Raw genomic sequence first — 19,985 nt, 5'->3', positions numbered from 1 at the left:
GAAGTAACAAAGTTAAATGCAGAAAGTCAAAGACAGACTTCTCGGCTCTGCAGAAAACTGAGAACTGAGGAGACGCGCCCTGCACTGGGCGGGAAGGCACTCGCGCATGTGCGGTGCGGCTGACTCAAAACTTCTAGTTTTTACAAGCAAGTCTGCTTGTGAGTCTTCCGCATCCGGGCTTCGTCGATGACATCACCCATATGTGAGAATAGGCTGCCTGCTTGTCCTGGGATAAATATACACATGAGAATTTGAAAGAGTAAATAAATGAGCAGGAAATGCTTCCAGTGTAAAGGAGAACAATCTGCTGATTTGCTGTGTGGTTTGGAAGTGCTGACTAGAAGGGTTTTTGTTTTTCTTTCTCCTACAGTTACTACCCTTGATGCAGCCTTTGGGCAAAATGTGGCCATGTCGGGTGTTGAAAACTAATAAATTGGATTACTTCATTTGGAAATGATCTACTTTTTGGTTTCTTGTGTGTATTCTGTGCCAGATTCCTGCCTCTGACTTGTGTTGCTTGACTAAAAAGGATGTATCTAATTCAATGCTCAGCAGAAAAGTACAATTAGAATAATGTGTAGTCTACCGACTCTTTGACAGTCTCTGCTTTCAATTTACCAGTTGTAAAGTACTGCATATTCATAACTACAGTTATAAGGTCACATTGCCTTATAAGGGCTACATAGAAGTGAAATGCAGTACTGTATGCAACAAAGAATCGTGAATAAATACAGACACAGAAAAGTATAAAAAATAAACCCACTATCAGTGGCTATGCATTTATTAGATAAATTTAGACAAGTCAGCAGAAAGACCCAAGCATAAAAAAACATCAACCCCAGTGCTTTCACATACCTCTCTGCTTCCTTAGGGTTCTATTATCCTTTCTCAGTTTAGGGCGATGTGCAAATGCTTTCCCCATGGCATGCTCTCTACTAGACTCTAGATATACTGTATGTATCTCCCCACCCATCCAGCACACGACTTCCTCTTCAGTAAAACCAGCAACAGGCTAGAATACCTATAAGCATGGCTCCTGGAAGCATCTTCCAAATTATTCATTAAAAAATTACTATAGCTGTCAAAATGTGCACAGCATTATAGTGGATCTGCATACCTTAATGTCAGAAGGCTGAGGAGGCCCTCTTAATGCCATGTGCATTCAAAATGTACTGCACTACCTAGAACCCATCTGGCGCCTGCTTTTCTAATTTAGTGACTTTAATATTTTAGTTAAACATTTTGCTGCTTTTAAGAATTCACTAGGAATGCTTTTAATTTTCTTTAAGACTTACGCAAACAATTTGCAGCCATCAAAAATATTAAAAATAAAACAAGGAAGAACGTAAACCATCCATCATCCCATTTTCTTTCCTGTGGCATTTTCCACACTCCTCTGTGTAACAGCCAGATCGATTTGCAGAATGGAACCTGCCTGCAGGTGCCCTCAGCTAGAACCTGTGGAAGACAGAGTGAGAGAAAGGCAGTTGGTAAAGGCATGCATGCACTTTCCCAACAGCAATCAAACTATCTGTTTTCAAATGACATGCTGTTAAATAAAAAAAGTGTCACTGTGAAATAAATAATATTCAATACTGTGGGCTCCTTTTACTAAGCTGCGATAGTGTTTTAGGCACGCGCTAAGCCCGCACTATGTGGCTAGAACTAACGGCAGCTCGATGCTGGCGTTAGCATCTAGCACGAATGGCAATTTAGCATGTGCTAAGCGCGCACTAAAATCGCTAGCGCAGCTTAGTAAAAGGAGCCCTGTGTCAATACACCTGAAAACAAAACAAAACTATAATATTTATTTTGTATTTTTGTAAATACAGCCACTATATGGCATACAATGAATTCTTACATTCAAGCTCCTCATCTAAATCAGAGCCTGTTTTTTGGACACTTTCTCCAGTGCAGTTACAAAATAAATTTCTTCCACATAAATTGCTTTCTCTCAATTCGGATTTGATATTAGGAGGGGGGGAATTAATATGGGCATCTTTAGCATTTAGTGTGTGCTAATGCTGTTAGTGCACGTTGATTAATTCCCTCCTTATTTGCCTTTTCCAAATCCAAGTTCAAGGCAAACAACAAACAGGTACACAAGTTATTTCCCTATCTAAGCTGTCATACATTCTAGATTGTAATCTTTCCAAAGCTCTTATCTGACTCCATGAAATGATAGTGTATGACTTGCTTTTAAATATCCATTCCTTAGATCAGTGCTTTTCAAACCTCTCCTGGAAGCACACCTTGCTAGTCAGTTTTTCAGTATCAGCATAATAAATATGCATGAGACAGATTTGCAAATATGCATATTCATTGTAGCAATCCTGAAAACTCAACTGCTGCTACTACTACTACTTATTTCTATAGCGCTGCCAGAATTAACCATGTAAGAGACAATCCCTACTCAACAAAGCTTACAATCGAATTAGCGAATTAGAGGGAGTGACAAAATAGACATGGGTACTTTATAGGTGGGTCAGAGATAGGAGTTAAAAGCAGCCTCAAAAAAGTGAGAATTTAGCCTGCATTTGAACACTGGCAGAGATGGGAGCTTGACGGACCAACTCAGGTAGTCTGTTCCAGGCATACGGTGCAGCAAGATAGAAGCGATGGAGTCTGGAGTTAGCAGTAGAGGAGAAGGGTACAGTTAAGAGAGACTTGCCCAATGAACAGAGTTCCCAGGTAGGAGTATAGGGAGAGATACTGAGGAGCTACAGAGTGAACTCACTTGTAGGTTAATAAGAGGAGTTTGAACTGTATATAGAAGCAGATAGGGATCCAAAGAAGTGACTTGAGGAGAGGGGTGATGTGAGCATAACGACAGTGGCAGAATAGAAGGCGTGCAGAAGAATTTTGAACAGATTGAAGGGGAGAGAGATGGTTTAGCAGAAGACCTGTGAGAAGTAGGTTGCAGTAATCTAGGCAACAGGTGATGAGTGTATGGATAAGGGTTTTGATAAGTGTGATCAGACTGGAAAGGTCAGATTTTGGTGATATTATAGAGAAAGAACTAACAGGCTTTTGCAGTCTGTTGGATTCATGTAGAGGAGGAGAGAGATGAGTCAAAGATGACTCCAAGGTTGCGAGCTGACAAGACAGGGAGGATAAGAGTGTTATCCACAGGAATAGAGAATGGGGGAAGAGGAGTGGTGGGTTTAGGAGGAAAGATAAGATGCTCACTCTTGGCCGTGTTTAGTTTTAAATAGTGGTGAGACATCCAGGCAGACTGAGACTTGGGCCTGGATTCCTGTAGAAATGTCAGGTGTAGAGATGTAGTAAATCTGGGAGTCATCAGCATAGAAGCGATACTGAAAACCATGGGATGATATCAGAGCACCAAGGGAATAAGTGTAGAGGGAAAAAAGAAGAGGTCCCAAGACAGAACCCTGAGGTACACCGACTGATAGCAGGATAGTGGCGGAGGAGGGTCCACCAGAGCATACACTAATAATGTGATAGGAAAGATAAAAAGAAAACCAAGAAATAACAAAGCCTTGAAATCCAAGTGAGGACAGCATATCGATGAGTAGGTGGTGATCAACAGTGTCAACAGCAGCAAAGAAATCAAGAAGGATGAAGATAGAATAGAGGTGTTTGGATCTGGCCAGGAGCAGGACATTTGAGACTTTAGCGAAGGCAGTTTCCATAGAATGAAGAGGTGAAAAAGACAGATTGAAGCAGATCATGAATAGCTCAAGATGAAAGAAAGTCAAGACAACAGCAGAAAACAGAATGTTCAAGTACTTTGGATAAGAAAGGGAGGAGGGAGATGGGGTGATAGTTGGAAGGGCAGATAGGGTCCAGTGAAGGTTTTTTAAGGAATGGCATCACTGTGGCATGTTTGAAGGCATCAGGAGCAGTTGCAATGGAAAGCGAAAGATTGAGGATATGACAGATAGGTGGGATGACAGTAGGAAATAATAGCGCTAAGTAGACGGGTGAGGATATGGTCAGAGAAATAAGTACTGAGTTTGAAGGTGGAAAGAAAATGTGCAGTTTTCTATTCAGTGATTTCAGAAAAAGAAAAAGGTGACAGGGGTTGTAGGGAGGTTGACATAATGGACCATTTGAGGAGAGGTGGAGATAAGACAGTTGAGAACTCAAGACTAACCTTGCAAACTATGTCGTGGAAGTATTAGGCCATATTCTGGGGAGAGAGTTAAGGGGGGGATTGAGGTGAGGACACTGAGTAGAGAATTCAGTGTAGCAAAGAGACAGTGAGGGTTGCATTCAAAAGAATCAGTCAAACAGGTGTAATAATCTTGTTTTGCAAATGAAAGAGCTGACTGGAAGGAGATCAGCAGGAAATCTAAATGTATGAAGTCAGCCTGAATATTTGATTTTAGCCAAAGACGTTCAGCAGATCGGGCACAGGAGCATAAGTAGTGAATTTTAGAGTTTAACCAGGGCTGGGGTTTAATATGCCTCACATAATGTGAGATGGGAGAAGTGACAGTATCTAGAGCAGAAGAAAAAATAGTATTATAGGAAGAAACGGTTCACGGAAGTTTCGCCCCCCACATTTCGCCCCCAGCAATTCGCCCCTCACATTTCGCCCCCGCACATTTCGCCCCCCGGATGTTTCGCCCCCACACATTTCGCCCCCGCACATTTCGCCCCCCGGATGTTTCGCCCCCACACATTTCGCCCCCGCACATTTCGCCCCCGCACATTTCGCCCCTGATTATGTGTACTGCACATTTCGCATTGGGCTAGTTTAGCGCTGGCCACTGCGGTATTAGCTCCAACGCTGATAGGGGAGCCAGAGAGAGAGAGTCGGGGAGGCAGAGAGCAGGTTGTGGCGGAGAGCCGGGGTGCCAGAGAGAGAGTTGGGGGAGGCATAAAGTAGGTCACGGCGGAGATTAGGAGAGCCGGGGAGGCAGAGAGCAGGTCACGGCAGAGAGCCGGGGAGCCAGAGAGAGAGAGTCGCACCCACCCCGACTCTCCCTTGTTGAGCCGCGGCCTGCCAGAGCCCGCCGAGACGCTCCCTTGGTTCCTGCGGGAGGGCCGCCGCACACGCCACGGGAGGGAGGGGTTTGCACATATCACTGCAAAATACATAATGGCCTCATATGCATTCATTTTAATGCAATTGTGGACATGTATTCGGCGTGAGTCAACAATTCTCTTCTGAATTGCTTGGGATGTACAACTGCACAGACTTGTGGAAGCAGTGGCATAGTAAGGGGAGGGAGCGGACCGCTCCGGGTTTGGGGCATTCGCACTTCTCTGTCCCATGTGAGTAGTTGCTCGCGCTGTGAACCACCTAGAACTATGTGGTGTGGTGGTATACAAAAATAAAATTATTATTAAAGAAGTACAGGGTTAGGAAAGGGAGGGTGTAAGTGCTCCTTCTGCACCCCCTATGCCACACTTACACGCACCCTGTACCTCTTTTAAATCTTCACCAGTGTGAGCAGCTTCTCTGGTCTGCTGCTCACGCCAGCCTGGCTCCTTCTGAAATCACTTCCGGGTCACGGGACCAGGAAGTGATGGCAGAGGGAAAGCCAATGCTGGTGCAAGCAGCAGGCCAGAGAAGCTGCTCACACTGGTGAAGATTTAAAAGAGGTACAGGGTGCGTGTAAGTGTGGCATAGGGGGTGCAGAAGGAGTGGAGGTTGGCATGGAACGAGAGGGGAGATGGAGAGGAGGGCATGGTGAGGCACCACTGTGTGGTAGCTTTCTGCATCAGCCCCTGAGAGAGTGATTTGCCAAACCATTTACTTGAGGAAATTCAATTTCATTTATAAATGGGCAAAAATGACCTGAGAGAAATGTAACCCCACAACCACCACTGCTTTCCTCCTTTAAATGCAGCTAAGAATATAGATTGATACCACAGCACGCATACTTTCAGCTGCTGGATAAAGAGGAATTCCTATGGGCTTGTAGAGGTCAAGGGAGAAAATCATTGCATAGACCTTCAGTTTTCAAATATACAGAAGCTGAACTATCCCTGTTCCGCCATTAACACAAATGACAGAAGCAAAGGATGCAGGCAATTTATAACATGTATCCTTTGAACTTGCTAAATTCCAGAAGCCTGGGTAGTTTCTCACTGAAAATGTGTGTAACATATGGTCTGTAAAATCACCCACACATACTGTCTGAAAATCATTGCCAAATGGCAATATTTATTTGGCAGAAAGGGAATTTTTTAAAAATAGTATAAGGGAACTGTGTGAACCCTGCACCACAGTGGCCGAGGTAGAGCCCTGCAAATGCGTCCTTCCCCTCCCTGGGCGGCCCGGCTGTGTGGGAGGGAGAGCCGTGGAGGCAGAGAGCATGTCACGGCAGAGAGCCGGGGAGCCAGAGAGAGAGAGTCGCACCCACCCCGACTCTCCCTTGTTGAGCCGCGGCCTGCCAGAGCCCGCCGAGACGCTCCCTTGGTTCCTGCGGGAGGGCCGCCGCACACGCCACGGGAGGGAGGGGTTGTGCGTCGCCGGAGGCCCAGTACCTGCTCCTGCCACAAAGATCAATGCTGGACTGCTAGGTACTTTGATAGGTCTCAGGGGGAGGAGGGGGGGGCATGGGACATGTGGCTCACAAGCTGTATGTTGCCGACCCTATCTTAGACGCAGAAAGGGGAGGTGGGAAGGGAGACAAAGTTAGAGTGAGAGAGAGAGAACGGAGGAACGCTCAGGGGCGAAATGTGCAGTACACATAATCAGGGGCGAAATGTGCGGGGGCGAAATGTGCGGGGGCGAAATGTGTGGGGGCAAAACATCCGGGGGGCGAAATGTGTGGGGGCGAAATGTGTGGGGGCGAAATGTGTCTGGGGGCGAAATGTGGGGGGCGAAATGTGAGGGGCGAATTGCTGGGGGCGAAATGTGGGGGGCGAACCTTCCGGATCCCGGAAGAAACAGCCTTGTAGACAGATTTGCGTAATAGTGTTTGAGAGAAGGGATGATGAAACAGTGGTGGAGAAAGTGCAAGGGTCAATAACCTGAAGATTCCTAAATGTACTGGTGAAGATGGGCTGCGTCTAGGGGGGGAGGGGGAGGAGAGTGATTAATTGTGAAGGTTATCAGACAATGGACAGAGAGGGGAAGAACCGAGGTGGAGAAATTGGTGATTGAGCAGTTGAAGAAGAAGATACAATCAAGGGGTTACAGGATCCGAGGCAACATGGCTTTACAAAAGGTAAATCGTGCCAAACGAACCTGATTGAATTTTTTGATTGGGTGACCAGAGAGCTGGATCGAGGACATATGCTAGATGTAATTTATTTGGATTTCAGCAAAGCCTTTGATACAGTTCCTCATAGGAGGCTGTTGAACAAACTTGAAGGGCTGAAGTTAGGACCCAAAGTGGTGAACTGGGTCAGAAACTGGCTGTCGGACAGACACCAGAGGGTGGTGGTTAATGGAAGTCGCTCGAAGGAAGGAAAGGTGACTAGTGGAGTCCCTCAGGGTTCGGTGCTGGGGCCAATCCTGTTCAATATGTATGTAAGTGACATTGCTGAAGGGTTAGAAGGAAAAGTGTGCCTTTTTGCAGATGATACCAAGATTTGTAACAGAGTAGACACCGAAGAGGGAGTGGAAAATATGAAAAAGGATCTGCAAAAGTTTGAGGAATGGTCTAATGCCTGGCAACTAAAATTCAATGCAAAGAAATGCAGAATAATGCATTTGGGGATTAATAATAGGAAGGAACCGTATATGCTGGGAGGAGAGAAGCTGATATGCACGGACGGGGAGAGGGACCTTGGGGTGATAGTGTCCGAAGATCTAAAGGCGAAAAAACAGTGTGACAAAGCAGTGGCTGCTGCCAGAAGGATTCTGGGCTGTATAAAGAGAGGCGTAGTCAGTAGAAGGAAGAAGGTTTGATGCCCCTGTACTGGTCATTGGTGAGGCCCCACTTGGAGTATTGTGTTCAGTTTTGGAGACCGTATCTGGCGAAAGACGTAAGAAGACTTGAGGCGGTCCAGAGGAGGGCGACGAAAATGATAGGAGGCTTGCACCAGAAGACATATGAGGAGAGACTGGAAGCCCTGAATATGTATACCCTAGAGGAAAGGAGAGACAGGGGAGATATGATTCAGACGTTCAAATACTTAAAGGGTATTAACGTAGAACAAAATCTTTTCCAGAGAAAGGAAAATGGTAAAACCAGAGGACATAATTTGAGGTTGAGGGGTGGTAGATTCAGGGGCAATGTTAGGAAATTCTACTTTACGGAGAGGGTGGTGGATGCCTGGAATGCGCTCCTGAGAGAGGTGGTGGAGAGTAAAACTGTGACTGAGTTCAAAGAAGCGTGGGATGAACACAGAAGATTTAGAATCAGAAAATAACATTAAAGATTGAACTAGGCCAGTTACTGGGCAGACTTGTACGGTCTGTGTCTGTGTATGGCCGTTTGGAGGAGGATGGGCAGGGGAGGGCTTCAATGGCTGGGAGGGTGTAGATGGGCTGGAGTAAGTCTTAACAGAGATTTCGGCAGTTGGAACCCAAGCACAGTACCGGGTAAAGCTTTGGATTCTCGCCCAGAAATAGCTAAGAAGAAAAAAAAAAAAAAAAATTTTTAAATTGAATCAGGTTGGGCAGACTGGATGGACCATTCGGGTCTTTATCTGCCGTCATCTACTATGTTACTATGTTACTATGAGTGGCCACTCTGGTGTGTAGGGGTGGTGGAGAACAGCTGAAGGCTGAATGAGATTCCTGTGTATCGAATGACTGGAAAGTTTGTATCAAACTTGTGCCTTAGATTTTCATGTTGTACATTTTTCTTTTAATTTTTAATGTGTTTTCTTCACACTTAAAAGATATTCATTTAAACACTACATTAAAATATCCTGATTTTTTAATGGGCGAGCAAGGTGAAGAGTGGTATATGGCACATATTCTGCATCTCAAAAACTAGAGCTGATAGGAACTGGTGCCATTTTTGGAATCCGTAGATCAAATACAGTATACCCAGAAACCGGTCTAACATTTGAGTCACCAAAAGGAGTGTTGGCCAGTGTAATAGATGAACTGTTGCATTCATGGCCTGGTGAGCTTGTTGCGGTGTTGGGGCCTTGATCAACCAGTTGTCTAGATAAGGGAACACATGAAAACCAGACAAGCGGAGGGTTGCAGCCACTACCACTAAACATTTTGTGAATATTCTGGGTGCAGAAGCCAGTCCAAATGGGACTACTTTGTACTGGAAGTGGCATGTTTCCACTCGAAAGTGAAGATATTATTTCCTGTGGGCTGGGAGGATGAACATGTGTGTGTAGGCCTCTAACAGTGGTAATAGGGTTCCCAGAGAGACCATGCGAAACGTCTTCTTCACTAAGTATTTCTTGAGAGCACGGAGGACAATTGGATGAAGACCTCCAGTTTTTTTCAGTATGAGGAAATACTTTGAGTATACTTGTATATGTATGGTTCAGTAACCTTCACAGTCAAGGTATGTTTGTATCTTGGAGCACACATCTTTTTCGTAAGGCACACTGACATCTCAATATTTATCAATAGGTTTTCTTCTAAAGGACATGACAACTTGTCATTCACTTAGCTTAGACATGTCTCTTCATTGTATGTTTTTAGTAACACAACCCCTTCCTTATCAAATATTTCACTAATGTGGTGGTGGCCTATTTTCTCTTTTTATCCTCTCTCAAATTGATAAGACCTCATTATGAATATTCTCCTCTCTCAAACTGATGACCTCATTATGAATATGAATATTCATTATGAAGAAGGCATTTTTCTTTTATGTATTGAAACGGAGTCAACAATATGGAATACAGCATAACAATTGGCAACCAATCCATAACACATATGGACAGTACCATGCTAATCAATAACTCTGACAGATAAAAAATACAAAAGTATTCCACAAAGAAAAAACCAAAACAGAATAAAGCAAGCTAATAAAACACATCCCCCACTTGTTCATGGCTCCAGAGAAACAGTAAAAAACCAAAATAAAGAAAAGAACCCCACACAAACCCACCATCAATTCAGTGAAAATAAACTCAGAAAGGTAAAACGCTTTACATTAATCAGCAATCCCTCGCCAAGTTATATAAGAGTCCCATATCTTATGAAATACATTAAAAACGTCCATATTTAAACACTGTCAGCTTAGACATTAAGCAAATATAGTCCAATTTCCCCAAGATTTCTTCAATAGATGGAGCAGACTTTTTCTTCCAGTGGCGAGCAACCACCATCTTAGCAGCCACAAAGAAAGAAATAGCAAAATCTGAAGGGGAAGTGACGTCATCTTGCTAATGGCTGAGTGAAACAGGAGCTCCGTCGGGCTTCTGTGCTTTATAGCGCTTGGCGCTTCCAAAGTGCGTTTTTTTGCCACGGTTTTCGACTGCTCAGGCTCCCCTTTACATGGCAACCCGTAATCGCCTTGAAAAATTTAAATTCTTCGGCGATCCGCCAGAGAAATCGGCCCCGGAGGCGGCGGGCAGCATGGGGGAGAGAGAGAGAAAAAAAAATGGCGACCGGACCAGCGACTCAATCGGAGTCGGAAGATGAGGGTATCCCCGATCAGAGGGGGGAGGTCGGTGATGCGCCCCAGAAATCCATGACGGACTGGGAGCTCAAAGCAGATATTAATGGGGTGCGGAGTAACATAGTAACATAGTAGATGACGGCAGATAAAGACCTGAATGGTCCATCCAGTCTGCCCAACCTGATTCAATTTAAATTTTTTTTTTTTTTCTTCTTAGCTATTTCTGGGTGAGAATCCAAAGCTTTACCCGGTACTGTGCTTGGGTTCCAACTGCCGAAATCTCTGTTAAGACTTACTCCAGCCCATCTACACCCTCCCAGCCATTGAAGCCCTCCCCTGCCCATCCTCCTCCAAACGGCCATGCACAGACACAGACCGTACAAGTCTACCCAGTAACTGGCCTAGTTCAATCTTTAATATTATTTTCTGATTCTAAATCTTCTGTGTTCATCCCACGCTTCTTTGAACTCAGTCACAGTTTTACTCTCCACCACCTCTCTCGGGAGCGCATTCCAGGCATCCACTACCCTCTCTGTAAAGTAGAATTTCCTAACATTGCCCCTGAATCTACCACCCCTCAACCTCAAATTATGTCCTCTGGTTTTACCATTTTCCTTTCTCTGGAAAAGATTTTGTTCTACGTTAATACCCTTCAAGTATTTGAACATCTGAATCATATCTCCCCTGTCTCTCCTTTCCTCTAGGGCAGGGGTGCCCAACGCGTCGATCGCGATCGATCAGTAGCTCAGGAAGGCAACTCGAGTCGATCGCACTCGTGTTGCCGTCCTGATCTACGGGCCGATCAGCCTTCAGTGTTCTCCCTAGGGCCTTTTAGCTGGGCGATCCGCCCAGCTGTCATGAACATTAAAAAAAAAACCCAAAAAAACCGGCTTGGAGATTTCAGCCCCTAGCGAACTTATGCTCCGGGCTCTAACGTGTGCGTGCAGGCTTCTCTTCTCTTCCCTCCGAAACCGGAAGTTATGCCCGGGGAGGGGGAGGGGGGGAGAAGGGAAGCCTGCACGCACATGTTGAGAGCCCTGAAGCAAGCGTTCGCTACGGGCTAAGGCGGGAGACAGGTTAGTGAAGCATTTCCTCTTCTTGCTGCCGGGTCCTGCCTACTTTCTGTTTCCGCGAAGGCAGGACCCGGCAGCATTTCCCCCAACAGTTCCTCGCGATGCTGGTCGGCCGAAGCAGGGAGAGGTTGGGGCGGCGTCGGCTTTTGGGCGTGTTATTGGCGTCGGCTTTCGGGCCTGTTATTGGTGGCGGTTTGGGTCCTGGTCCCCGATGGCAGTTTGGGTCCCCGATGGCAGTGGCAGTGTCTTGGGGGAGGGCAGGGAGAAAGAAAGAAAGAAAAAGGGCAGGCAGGGAGACAGAAGGAAAGAAGAGAAACAGAAAAAAAGGAAAGGGAGGCAGAGAGAAAGAAAGGGCAGGGAGAGAGGAAGGAAAAGTTGGGGGAGGGAATGAGGTGTGGAGGAGAGGAAGCATACAGGCTGAAAGAAGGGAAGAAAGACTGGATGCACAGTCAGAAGAAGAAAGTGCAACCAGAGACTCATGAAATCACCAGACAACGTAGGGAAAATGATTTTATTTTAAATTTAGTGATCAAAATATGTCTGAATTTATATCTGCTGTCTATATTTTACACTAAGGTCCCCTTTTACTAAACCGCAATAGAGTTTTTTAGCGCAGGGAGCCTATGAGCGTCGAGAGCAGCACTGGGCATTCAGCGCAGCTCCCTGCGCTCTAAAAACTGCTATCGTGGTTTAGTAAAAAGGGAGGGGGGTATATTTGTCTATTTTTGTATGGTTGTTACTGAGGTGATAGTGCATAGAGTCATCTGCTTTGACCTCTTTGAAAAACCCTGGAATAGGAATGATAATTAACATTTTCTATGCGTACAGTGTGCGTTGTGTTTTTTTAAAATTTTATTGTTGGTAGATCATTTTGACTTGGTCATTTTAAAAGTAGCTCGCAAGCCCAAAAAGTGTGGGCACCCCTGCTCTAGGGTATACATATTCAGGGCTTCCAGTCTCTCCTCATACGTCTTCTGGCGCAAGCCTCCTATCATTTTCGTCGCCCTCCTCTGGACCGCCTCAAGTCTTCTTACGTCTTTCGCCAGATACGGTCTCCAAAACTGAACACAATACTCCAAGTGGGGCCTCACCAATGACCTGTACAGGGGCATCAACAACTTCTTCCTTCTACTGACTACGCCTCTCTTTATACAGCCCAGCATCCTTCTGGCAGCAGCCACTGCCTTGTCACACTGTTTTTTCGCCTTTAGATCTTCGGACACTATCACCCCAAGGTCCCTCTCCCCGTCAGTGCATATCAGCTTCTCTCCTCCCAGCATATACGGTTCCTTCCTATTATTAATCCCCAAATGCATTACTCTGCATTTCTTTGCATTGAATTTTAGTTGCCAGGCATTAGACCATTCCTCTAACTTTTGCAGATCCTTTTTCATATTTTCCACTCCCTCTTCGGTGTCTACTCTGTTACAAATCTTGGTATCATCTGCAAAAAGGCACACTTTTCCTTCTAACTCTTCAGCAATGTCACTCACATACATATTGAACAGGATTGGCCCCAGCACCGAACCCTGAGGGACTCCACTAGTCAACTTTCCTTCCTTCGAGCGACTTCCATTAACCACCACCCTCTGGCGTCTGTCCGACAGCCAGTTTCTGACCCAGTTCACCACTTTGGGTCCTAACTTCAGCCCTTCAAGTTTGTTCAACAGCCTCCTATGAGGAACTGTATCAAAGGCTTTGCTGAAATCCAAGTAAATTACATCTAGCATATGTCCTCGATCCAGCTCTCTGGTCACCCAATCAAAAAATTCAATCAGGTTCGTTTGGAACGATTTACCTTTTGTAAAGCCATGTTGCCTCGGATCCTGTAACCCATTAGATTCAAGGAAGTATACTATCCTTTCTTTCAGCAACACTTCCATTATTTTTCCAACAACTGAAGTGAGGCTCACCGGCCTGTAGTTTCCTGCTTCATCCCTGTGACCACTTTTATGAATAGGGACCACATCCGCTCTCCTCCAATCCCCAGGAATCACTCCCGTCTCCAGAGATTTGTTGAACAAGTCTTTAATAGGACTCGCCAGAACCTCTCTGAGCTCCCTTAGTATCCTGGGATGGATCCCGTCTGGTCCCATCGCTTTGTCCACCTTCAGTTTTTCAAGTTGCTCATAAACATCCTCCTCCGTGAATGGCGCAGAATCTACTCCATTTTCTTGTGTAACTTTGCCAGACAATCTCGGTCCTTCTCCAGGATTTTCTTCTGTGAACACAGAACAGAAGTATTTGTTTAGCACTTTTGCTTTCTCCTCATCACTCTCCACATATTGGTTCCCAGCATCTTTTAGCCTAGCAATTCCATTTTTTATCTTCCTCCTTTCACTAATATATCTGAAAAAATTTTTATCTCCCTTTTTTACATTTTTAGCCATTTGTTCTTCCGCCTGTGCCTTCGCCAAACGTATCTCTCTCTTGGCTTCTTTCAGTTTCACCCTGTAGTCCTTTCTGCTCTCCTCTTCTTGGTTTTTTTTATATTTCATGAACGCCAACTCTTTCGCCTTTATTTTCTCAGCCACTAGGTTGGAGAACCATATCGGTTTCCTTTTTCTCTTGTTTTTATTGATTTTCTTCACATAAAGGTCCATAGCCATTTTTATCGTTCCTTTCAGCTTAGACCACTGTCTTTCCACTTCTCTTATGTCCTCCCATCCTAACAGCTCTTTCTTCAGGTACTTCCCCATTGCATTAAAGTCCGTACGTTTGAAATCTAGGACTTTAAGTATCGTGCGGCCGCTCTCCACTTTAGCCGTTATATCAAATCAAACTGTTTGATGATCGCTACTGCCCAGGTGAGCACCCACTCGAACATTAGAGATACTCTCTCCATTTGTGAGGACCAGATCCAATATCGCTTTTTCCCTTGTGGGTTCTGTCACCATTTGTCTGAGCAGAGCCTCTTGAAAGGCATCCACAATCTCCCTACTTCTTTCCGATTCCGCAGACGGAACATTCCAGTCCGCATCCGGCAGGTTGAAATCTCCCAACAGCAGAACTTCCTCTTTCCTTCCAAACTTTTGGATATCTACAATCAGATCCTTATCAATTTGCTGTGATTGAGTCGGAGGTCTGTAGACTACACCCACATAGATAGAAGTTCCATCTTCTCTTTTCAGAGCAATCCATATCGCTTCTTCCTCTCCCCAGGTCCCTTGCATTTCGGTCGCTTGGATATTGATCTTTACATAGAGAGCTACTCCTCCACCTTTATGACCATTTCTGTCCTTCCTAAAAAGATTATATCCCGGTATGTTTGCATCCCATCCATGTGATTCACTGAACCATGTCTCTGTGATAGCAACAATATCTAGATCTGCCTCTAATAACAGGGCTTGCAGATCATGAACTTTGTTGCTTAGACTGCGAGCATTTGTGGTCATCGCTTTCCAGCTATTTTTCAGCGATACTCTCCTTTTTCGTATGGATTTTTGTGTCGTTTTTGACGTGCAAGCGGCGATAGCGGAGCTGCGATCAGAGGTCGGCGAGCTGGGAGCCCGAGTCTCAGCGATGGAAGACCACGTGGCTACCCTAAATACGGCGGTGACATCAAATTCTGAAGATTCGGCCCGCTTGTCCTCTGAACTACGGGACCTCCAAACTCAAGTTGAAGATCTGGAAAATCGGTCTAGGCGCTGCAACCTGCGCTTTAAGGGCATCCCTGAGACGGAGAAGTACAGGGATTGCAAGGCAGTGGTACGGGACTTCTGTGCGTATTTGCTGAGAGCTGATGGAGCTGACCTGGCTGATAATATAATTCTGGTGCGAGCCCACCGCAGTCTGGGAGCCGCACGAGCTCAGAACACTCGTGATATCATTGCTTGCTTTGGAGAGTTCACATTGAAGGAACGGATCTTGCTGGCTGGCCGGCGAGAGGCTACACTCTGGTGGAAAGATTTGGCGGTGGGAGTATTCCAGGATCTAGCATGGTCTACATTGCAGAAGCGCAGGGCATTCAAAGATGTCACCTCTGCCCTGCGCACTAGAGGCCATAAATACCGCTGGCTTTTCCCCTTTGGGCTGTGGCTGACTGTTAATGGGGCATCTCGGAGGGTGAGCACAGTGTCGGAAGCCTGGGCGGAGATGCGAGCCCTGGGCTGTGGGACCTCGCAAATGGAAGATCGGCCCCCTGCTGTGTCATCTACATCAGCACAGGGTGCCTCTTGGAGCACGGCATTGCGCTCTGGGAAGAAACCAGCGTAACCTCAATCCTGACAGAGTTTGGACACTGCCTTGCTTTTGCAGGGAGGGAGTTGATCCCTTGGCTTTCGTGGAGCCTGCATGCATATGATCGGTTGTGTTGGAGATTTTGGGTGCTTCCAGCGCTCCCAACTCTTTCTGACTTTCTCTAACACACTGTATTTTATTCCAGGAAGTGTTGTTGGGTTGTATTGGTTTATACTTGTTTGATGTTGGGGGACAGGGGGGGTATTTGGCTGGGTTGAAAGGGGTTTGGTGAGTGTGGGGAATGCTTGAAACTTGAATGCAGTTGGGGGGGGAAGGGTGGCATTTGGAATATATGGGTGTGGTTTTACACTTTGGTTGTTTCAATGATTCTGTGAGTGGGATACATGCCTTTGGGAGGGATTGCACTTTCTGTTAGCTGGCGAATCCTAATATACAGGGTTCGATGCAGCATAGGGGTGGGGTCGGGGGGGGGGTTCAGGTGGGAGGGGGGATGGGGAGGGTAGATGAGAAGCTTTTTACTGTAGGTTCGTGGAATGTTAATGGAATTAATAGTCCTGGGAAGCGTAGTATTGTGAATAAGGAAATTATTTGCATGCAATGGGATGTTTGTCTACTTCAGGAAACACATTTGAGGCCTCGTGATGTGGCAGTTTTAAATTCACACTATTATGATCAGATTTGGACCCACCAGGGGTCGACACCAGGGAAGAAGGTGGGGGGGGTTGGCCATATTGGTACGAAAGGGCTTGGGGCTGGTGGTTGATCTTGTCTATCGTGATGGTGCAGGGAGATGTTTGGCTCTCGTGGCTACTTTGCAGGGCCGCACAATCACCCTTATCAATTTGTATGGCCCCAATACGGGTCAAGCCAGTTATTTTGGGTCTATCAAAGAAGATCTGGTTGGTTTTGCGAAAGGGTCTGTGTATCTTGGTGGGGATTTTAATTTTACACCTGATGTTACTTTGGATCACTCTGGGGGTGGGACTATTTCTCCGTCAAGGGCTGCTAGAAGGGCTTTACTATCCTTATTTTCTTCTCTGGTCTTGGTGGACAGTTGGAGGCTGTTGCATCCTACACAACGTACTTATACCCACTACTCACATGCACATAAATCGTACGCACGCATAGACGGGCTGTGGGTCCATCGTAATTCGTGGTGAGGGATTCGCCAAGTGGAACTTGGAGCTATTCAAATCTCTGATCACGCGCCTATGTGGGTAACTAGTGCGGGGTATTGGACAGGGGAGGGACGCCGTTTCTGGAGACTTAATGAATCTCTATTGAAAGATCCAGCTGTGGTCCGGGAGGTGTATGAGACCGTGGACCAGTACCTTCAGATTAATGATAATGCTACGATCACTGATGCGACATTGTGGGATGCTCTGAAGGTGGTAGTACGGGGTATCTTTATCAAATGGGGTGCTCGTCGTAAGCGCCTCCGGGCTCAGCGCTCCCTGACGCTTCGGGAACAATTGGAACGGTTGGGGAGGATGCATCAGAGACACCAGGACCCCTTAATATATGAACAACTTGTTCAGGCACGGGCGGAGCTCTCCCTACTGCAGATGGAGGACTATGAGTTTTTGAGGACACGTTTGCGTCAATCGATCTATGAATATAATAATACACCTGGATCTCGCTTGGCTCGGTTGATTAGGCTGAAGCAGGCGAGAGCGGCTATTACACTGATACGGGATGCAGGAGGGACAGCGCATCGGACTGACTTGGCTATTAGATCGGTTTTCCTTAAATTTTATTCTGATTTGTATAGGACCTCACAGGGGCACGATCCAGCTGCTCTTGAGAGATACCTTTCGCAGTTGCAGCTTCCTCGACTTTCAGATGCGGATAGGGAATTGCTTAATGAGCCTTTGAGTTAGGGGAAGTCTTGGGAGTCATTGCTGATTTGAAGTTAGGGAAATCGCCGGGCCTGGATGGCTATACTAATCAGTTTTATAAACTTTTTCGAGAGGTTCTTGCTCCGTTGTTGGTTCGGGTTGCAAATGGGGTGAGGGATGGTTCTCCATTGCCCTCCACTATGGGGGAGACGGGGATTTCGGTCCTGCTTAAACCAAACAGAGATCCGATGGGGTGTGGGTCATATCGGCCGATTTCGTTACTGAATACTGATGCAAAAATTCTAGCTAAGGTGTTGGCTCTTCGGTTGGGGAGGGTACTGCCGTCTTTGGTACATTTGGATCAATCTGGTTTTGTTCAAAAAAGACAGGTGTGTGATAATATTAGACGCACATTACACCTTATGTGGGCTGCACAGAGGACATCTGCTAAAATAGCTTTTCTGGCGATCGATGCCGAGAAGACTTTCGATCAGGTTGATTGGAACTTTTTATGGCAGGTGATGTCGAAGATGGGGTTGGGAGTTTTCTTTTTGACCTGGGTGCAGGCCTTTTATGCGGCTCCACGGGCTACTGTGTGTATTAATGGGGTTTATAGTGAATTTTTTTCCATTGCGAGAGGTACTCGACAGGGGTGCCCTTTGTCTCCTCTGTTGTTTGCCCTTTCTATGGAACCTCTGGCCATTCGTATTCGGGCACATGGTGACTTATTGGGGGTGCGAGTGGGAGATATTGAACATCGTATAGCACTCTTTGCCGATGATGTGTTATTGTATGTCCGGGACCCGGAGGACTCGTTACCAATTTTAGTTGATCTCTTTTTGGAGTATGGGCAGCTTTCGGGGTTCACGGTAAACATGGATAAATCTGAATTGTTGAGTGTCAACCTGGGGGTGGAGGATCAACGTCGTTTGGCTGTCCGGGTTCCTTTTCGCTGGGCTCCTGGGGTTATTCGCTATCTGGGAATTCGTTTATCAACCGATCTATCTCAATTGTATACTGCTAACTATGCCAGGATTATTCAACAAATTCGGACTGATATTCAACGCTGGAATGGGTTTTGGTTGTCTTGGTGGGGTCGCATAGCAGTTTTGAAAATGAATGTCCTACCCCGTTTGCTCTTTCTCTTTCAAACGTTGCCGGTTGCAGTCCCACATTTGGTGTTGAAGCAACTACATGCTTTGTTTTTTCGCTTTATTTGGCAGGGGAAATCTCCTCGTATTTCCAGAGCTGCTTTGTGGGCAGCCAGGGATAGAGGGGGACGCGCGGTACCTAATTTATTGTGGTACTACCGAGCTGCACAGCTGCGGCTCTTATTGGATTGGGAGATCGCTGATTTTAAGTTGGCAGTGCGTATGGAACAACATTTTGTGGGACGCCCATGTTTGAAACGCTGGCTTTGGTCCTCCTCCATTGATCTTGGGCGACTGGCGGTCCCAGGGAATCCGTTTTTGGAACATCTTCTGAGAGTGTGGGGTGTTGCTAAACGGCGTTGGGGGGCTGGGGTAGGCCCCTCGATTCTTGGTGCGGTGCGTGATGAGCCTATGTTCCCGGCGGGTGGGGAGAGCTCTGTTTTTGTGCGGTGGGAACGGTTGGGGTTATCTACCTTTCGAGATGTGCTTCAGAAGGAGGTCCTGGTGTCTTTTGAAACCTTCCAGATTAGTGCAGACTTACCCAGGGGAGATTTTCTGGCTTATTCTCAGATACGTCATTTCCTTCACTCTCAGAAGTGGGATAGGGGGCCCACTCAATCTCTCGACCCCTTTGCTCACCTGTGGGTCACTCTTCGGAACTTACCTAAACCTATTTCTGTTCTTTACCAATATATTCGGGGCTCCTTTTCCTTTCCGGCTCTCTATCAGCGGGCTTGGAAGGTGGACTTGCACTGTACTTTTTCTGTTGAGGAGTGGTCTAGAATTCATATAGAAGTGGGAAAAGCTTCTTCTTGTGCACTTATTAAGGAAAATGCCTATAAAGTAGCCTTGCGCTGGTATTACACACCTGACCATCTCCATCGTATGTTTTCTAATGTATCTGCCTTGTGTTGGAGATGTGGGGTGGCTAGGGGGACCTTTTTACATATATGGTGGGATTGCCCAGTTTTGAACCCTTTTGGAGGACAGTTGTGGGATGTTTATCACACTTGTTACAGATTTCATTGCCTTTTTCTCCACAGGGATGTCTCTTAGGCCTTTATAATGTTAGTCTATATTCTTGGCAGACTAAGCTCCGACGTTGGGGTTTGGCGGCAGCAAAATGCTTGATTGCTGCTCATTGGAAACAGGGACTGGCACCTACTCATTTGGACTGGACTTTGAAGCTTCAGTTTATTTTTCATATGGAATTATCTATTGCAAAACGACATGGGTACTATTATACTTACACCA

At 46.1% G+C, this 19,985-nt stretch overlaps 1 protein-coding gene across 1 annotated transcript in view; it reads right to left on the bottom strand.

The window, feature by feature from the left end:
- Nucleotides 1–742: 742 nt before the first annotated feature.
- The window catches only part of BTC (betacellulin), a 97,760-nt gene continuing 78,517 nt past the window's right edge, over nt 743–19,985 (bottom strand). The window contains exon 7 of the mRNA XM_033960532.1: nt 743–1,458. The gene's annotated coding sequence lies outside the window, so the exon portion shown is untranslated. The remainder of the gene's footprint in view (nt 1,459–19,985) is intronic.

Source organism: Geotrypetes seraphini, chromosome 1 (assembly GCF_902459505.1).
Source record: "Geotrypetes seraphini chromosome 1, aGeoSer1.1, whole genome shotgun sequence".
NCBI lineage: Eukaryota > Metazoa > Chordata > Amphibia > Gymnophiona > Dermophiidae > Geotrypetes > Geotrypetes seraphini.
Note: the sequence above shows the minus strand (reverse complement) of the source record. Positions and strands in the feature narration are given on the sequence as shown.